General features: G+C 46.4%; 1 protein-coding gene across 1 annotated transcript in view; it reads left to right on the top strand.

Annotated features, from left to right (window-relative positions):
- Positions 1-400: 400 nt before the first annotated feature.
- The window catches only part of LOC112467806 (thyroid receptor-interacting protein 6-like), a 69,400-nt gene continuing 63,800 nt past the window's right edge, over positions 401-6,000 (top strand). The window contains exon 1 of the mRNA XM_025036626.1: positions 401-1,660. The gene's annotated coding sequence lies outside the window, so the exon portion shown is untranslated. The remainder of the gene's footprint in view (positions 1,661-6,000) is intronic.

Here is a 6,000-nt window from a genome sequence, read left to right as displayed (position 1 = left end):
GCCCCTCGCGCCCCTTAGTCCCTCTTTCCCTCCACCTACCCCTCTCGCCAGTCCACAAAACCCGCGAAATGTTTCACTCGCAAAGTCGCGTGGAGCGCGCGCCGCGGCGCAGAGGGGCGCCTCTGGCTGGGGGGGAAGGGGCCCCGCGGCGTGGAGGGACCGGTATCGATGCCCCTCCTTCACTCACGCCCCTGACGTCCATCTATCCACCGCTCCCTCCACCGCTGCGGTTCCGAAGACCGCGCGCCATCCCTCCCGCGCCCGGTCCTCGTCCTTACCGCGCGCGCCGCTCTTTCGCGCTCTCTCGCGCTCTCCCCTGCTTGCCCCGCTACTTTGATGCGTGCCGCGTAGTGGGGGAAAGCCGACGACGCGGCGGCTCCTCCGGCCGCCACTCGTTCGCCCGACATCGTGCAGCGCGAATCGGTCTGTCGCTGCTCCGTTTTCTGCGTGTCGCGCGGTGTGCTCCCCGCGACGTGCTCTCGTGCTCACTCGCCGTGTTCCGGTTTACCTTGACTTAAGCGCCCGCGTGCGCGAGACGGAGCGAGGGTCCGCGGGATTAAAAGTCGAGGCCAGTGAAGCCAGTACCAGTGCAGTTCGCGGAATGTGTCGGTAAGAGTCACACTCCGAGCTCTCCGCTGAGCTCTCTTCGCGTTCTCGGAGGCGCGCGTACACGCGGCGGCCGTTTGCTGTTCGGAGCACACACGAAAGTATCCTGAGAGTTAATTCTACGCGCGATCACGGTACATTCTCAGTGATCCAATCGCGTTCGAATCAGTCGGGTCTCGCGGATCACGGAGGTGCGTTCGGAGTGCTGAAATGTGTTTGCGATCGAGGAGAGATTCGAGGATCGTTCCGGTTGATCCAATACCGACTTGGAAACAAGCCAGTTCCGAGTGCTAATCGGGAATCTAAGAACGTAGGAAATCAGCGAAAAGGTGTCGCAGGAGTCGTATCGATTGATCACGCAATTCACCTCGTGTTTCGCGATCCTAGGGAGGAAAATCGCCTTTGACATTAGTCTCAATTGTCGCGTGATAGCTCGATTAGAAGACAACAGAAGAGATTTTAGTCCATATAATGTAATCACCATTGATTAAACACGGATCAGTGACGCACGATCTTTCATGGATCGACGTACGAGGAAAACGTACCAACACACACCGTCCCATTGATCGAAAGGGAACCTCGAAGCGGAGCGCGCGTCCGAGACCGAGAAGCGAAAGCCTGGAGCATTGGCGGGCGCGCTCGCGGTGGTCGACGAGCAGCGCGACGTGCGTGCGTTCCCGAGATCGATAGCCCGAGGAGGAGGACAGGACGAAGGATCCTCGCGAGCGCGAGGCACGAGGACTCGTCCCGTGGACACCTGCTCGCGATGCCGTCGCGCGTCGCTGCGTCGCTGCGCGGCGCGCCGTGAGGATCGCTTGTGTGTGCCGTGTGTGAGGAGCAGCGCGAGAAAGAGAGAGAGAGAGAGAAAGAGGGGGGAGAGAGAAAGAGAGTCGTGAGGAAATCACCGATCTACGAGACTCGCGACGTGGAATCGTCGTCGTCGTCGTCGTCGTCGTCGTCGTCTTCTAAAAGTGAGAAAGAGTGCTGGTTCACGATCTTGCCGAGGATCTAGCGGTTCGATCAGCTCAACAGCCTACGCATGCCGGCGATCGTGGTGAGTGTATATCATGTATATGCTCGCGATAACTTAGCTTTTTATCACTTCGTGGAAGATTGACGTAGCCGATAAGCGCGTAACTCTCACTCCGACTCGATGATCCGATTCCTGTAGGCGATTTATCGATGCGTTACGGAGAAACCAATCAATTGTAGGCATGAAATTTCAGACGCTAGGATTTCTAGGATTTTTTTTTTGCGAAATTTATCTTTAGAAGTCGAGGAAGATTTATATTAATCAATTAATCAATCGTCAAAATATGTACTCATGAATCATAGGGATAAAGAATTAAGGAATTGTCTCCTCTTCATATTTAAATATTCTTTTAGTCTTTATTTATTTGCATACATATGTACCTACATATATTTATACATATATATATTATATGTATATTAAAAATTGCGTACATTACATATAAATTTAACTGATATTCATAAATTTCTAACGTATTTAAAAATTAAAATATCCATTGCAAATGTAAGCACCATCTCTATTTACTGGAAAATATATAAATGAAAAATTAATGGGCCGGTCACATGAATTCAGATTTTACTTATTCATGCGTTTATTAATTAAATATTAAAAGCTTTGCAGATAATATAAATTAAAAAATTATTCGCTTCTGCGCGAATATAAATTCACATTTTATTAAATTTGTGCGTACAATATATATAAATTAAAAATCGCTCTTATATGATTTGATCCGAATCTCATTTATTTATACATGCCGTAGTTAAACATTTCATGTTTCGTGGCAAATATGTGATTAAAAATTAAACTATTCATTGCAAATATAATTTTCAGTTTTCAAAAAAGTTCGGAAACACGAGATTATATTTTTTGATTGAGGATTTTTCTCCATTCGCTCGCTTCGTGCGATATCTATTCGTGTCTATAGTATCGATGATTCTTCTTTTGAGACACTTGTCATCTATCTGTAAATGGGAAAACATTGCCCCTATATAGCCTGTCTTTGTAGGCGGGAAGGGTTAGTGTCCACGTGTGAAGTCCTCGTTTACACAGCAGCAATCAAAATATTTCTCGTTCTTCGACCAAAGTTCCCGCGTTTGTACTCACAGGAGTGGCGTTAACCCTCAGGGGTTTAATGTCCAGCACAGTTCGTGGCACGCGTTTGTCGCAGTTCTAATTCGTGACAACTGTGTGAGCTTACGGTTTCGTGTTTCAACTCCTCGGATCTTTAAACACATTTTCGTTCTTAGATCGTTAAATCCTTTGCACCCTCGTAATCTTTAAATGCTGATTTAGATTCTTGGACCCTAAAGTCTCCACCAACGTGAACGTATGCTCTTGGATCTACGGGACCTTTCGGGAATATTTCAAATTCTGCGATTCTCTCCCGAGTGTTTCGCTCGACGAGCCGACTCGTCTGCATTCCTCTTGTCTCTGTTCGCTGTTCGTAGACAGAAATGTTTTTCGCGGCTGAAGCATCGCGTCGACCGATAGCTACGAGAAGACTGAGAAGAAATTTCCGAGTAAGGTATTGCGAGAGAGAGAGAGAGAGAGAGAGAGAGAGAGAGAGAGAGAGAGTGGGACACGCAGGCGCGTCCGCTGCCACGTGGTCGTCGCGGTCGGATCCGGGCGACTAGGTGTTAACCTTTTTCGAAAATCGACTGTCTACGTCGCCGTTGTGGCGGAAGGCGAAGGCCGGCAAGCGTCGTGTAGCTTTGGCAAAACAAGTTACGTGAGCCCTGGCCCGCCGCCAAGCGGTTTTTAACTTTCGAGTCGAACCCGAATATTCTTTGCAAAGACCGTCCCTTATGACTTCCTGGGGAATAGCATAAATTGTGTCATTGATTTTTAAATTATAATTAGCGAAACTGCTACTTCGATTTTCGATACAACGAGCTCGAACTTACCCCATTTCTAGATTTATTTAAGAAAGAAGTTGACTGTGAACATGGTTCTTAGCCAATTTTACAATACAATTTCTATAGATCTAACAATAAATCGCGTAGCTCCATTTGCTTGTGAGATCTTTTATGAGAGATATCTCGAACGCGACGCTTCTGGGTTGCGTTAAACAAATACGAGATTGGTCAATTAACGTTTCTTTGGCACGCGTTTTCTATTAGTTATGCGAGATTAACTGCAAATTGACGCAACCGGACGCAAACGGATATGTGTTTCCGTACGATTTATCCGCGTTATCGCTGAATTTATCGAACTTGGCGAGGTTTTTCTCCACCCGATTTCTCTCAAAATCACGGGCCCCATTTGCGATAAGGCTTGTTTGTCGATCACATTATCGTCCACAATTTTGTAAATACGATGTGCATATAAAAGACTTGTCTATAGCAGCCGAAGTTGGCGGACTTCTGGACGATACTGTACATCTCACATGATGCTATCTCATGACAGATACGCGGGAACGGCCGATCGAACCAATTAAAACCTCATGGCTGGCGTAATCAGAAATGAGGAGTATTAGTCTATAATTCTCCATAATTCTGTAATTCTGTGGATTAACCTGCATTTAGATGATATCAGGAATTTCCCTGCAGGTCCATTACCAAACCGCGAAAATTGTTAAGCGGTCCGGACTAAATTTTCTCGTCAGAAAATAACGGAACGGGCGCGATACTAAATTCGAAGTGATGGCCGCGGCGCGCATCGACTCGCGACTTTCCAGAGACTCGCGGAGACTTTTTTTTTCGCCCTCCCCGGCGTTATTGCGATACGCCGCCGAGCTCCCCCAAGGAATCACGGTTAGCGAAATTATTTTCGAAGGCGGATATAAAGCGCGCGTTATAACTCGTAAGGAAAGTTGCTCGAATATGAGTGCGCCGGGCGCAACGTATGTAGGTATAAAATATTTCCAACGTCGCGATATTAGTTCGCCGACTATTTTCAGTTTGGCAGAGAACTAGGGCGCGTTTACGCGCGCTATCGTATCAAGGTTGCGCCGTGTGAGATCGCGCAGCGGCCAGGTAATTTGTCTTTTGCTATTAGGTACTCGATGATACCGATCGCTCGTCTAAAGATAGCACGCAACAAACGAGAATTAATGCCACGCCAGCTGTGTGTATATGTGCGTATCCATTTATTTTTTGATATATCCATAAATATATTTGTTTGTTCGTACCAATTTACACAGTTTCTTGAAAAGCAATAATTTCGCCACTCAAACAGTATATAGATAGTAAGCGATACATAGCTTATATATTTTTTGTAAATCGTAAATTAAAATATACTATATACCGAATTTTCGGTATATATACTATAAACACCGAAATTGCAAAAGTTAATCTAAGAGTTATAAACTCTGAATGAATTCAAATATGTGAAAGTTAATTTAATAATTAGATGTAACAAAAGCGTGACTTTCGCAAAAATATTCGAAAGGCTTGTTAGCAGGAGCGACACTGTTTTTTAAAGTATGATATCCACTCGAGGCTAAAGGATTGCTCACGGCCGTTTTGGGGATGACAGCCGGGAGCGACGGGAGGTACGCTAGAACGTCCGCGCACGAAGATATACTTAACTTTTAATTACTATCATATAACTAATTAGCCCCGGGTGGGCGGGGGTTTTGTATATTAATTTAATTTTCAATCTCACAGGGTAATTCTTGGCGCAACGTTAGTTTTAATCAACCCTCCGACGCGCTCCACACGCCAGCACGACTCCGCAGGCGGTGGATCGCGAGAAGCGACGGCGGAGGGGGAGGAAACCGGGACGGGAGAGGGGGATGGATGGTTGGTGGCTAAGGGTGGCTCGGAGCGCTTCGGGGATAGAGTTGAGGGGCAACGGCGGAACGGAGTACACCTACTCAGCTAATAAAAAGCGGCAATAAAAAGCACCCCTTAGGACCACTATGGATATCTCGCTTTCCTTCCCCCCCCTCCTCCGTCGCACCGCCCCATGGAATCGCCGTATTTCTTTCTCTGTCTTTGTATACCAGGTTTATTCACCTGCCCGGGATTAACTTTAATCAAGTATTTACATTTTAATTCGCTGCCATGTACACACTGAACCGAGCCGGCCGCCCTTTACGATAACATCGTCGTTTAATTGCAAACTGCCACTTCCCGACGAGACGTTTGCTAGCGCGAGCAAGTCCATGTCGATTTCGTTTTCTCCTTACCCTCTCCAACCGCTACGATAATGAGGACACTTAGACGAAGATTTTCCTTTATCAGTGATCGAGCCAAAAACGATTCGAAATTAAATATGAAGATTACGATAACTGTGCAAAAATAGCGAGAAAACATTGACGGCTGACAGATTGATCACGCTAGCACGTGAATTTATACGATTACATCATGTTTATTATGATAAATGTAGGAGTAATCGTGCTAGATAATGTTAATAAACAT

This window comes from Temnothorax curvispinosus, unplaced genomic scaffold (genome assembly GCF_003070985.1).
Source record: "Temnothorax curvispinosus isolate PA1 unplaced genomic scaffold, ASM307098v1 QBEX01017816.1, whole genome shotgun sequence".
Taxonomy (NCBI): domain Eukaryota; kingdom Metazoa; phylum Arthropoda; class Insecta; order Hymenoptera; family Formicidae; genus Temnothorax; species Temnothorax curvispinosus.
Note: the sequence above shows the minus strand (reverse complement) of the source record. Positions and strands in the feature narration are given on the sequence as shown.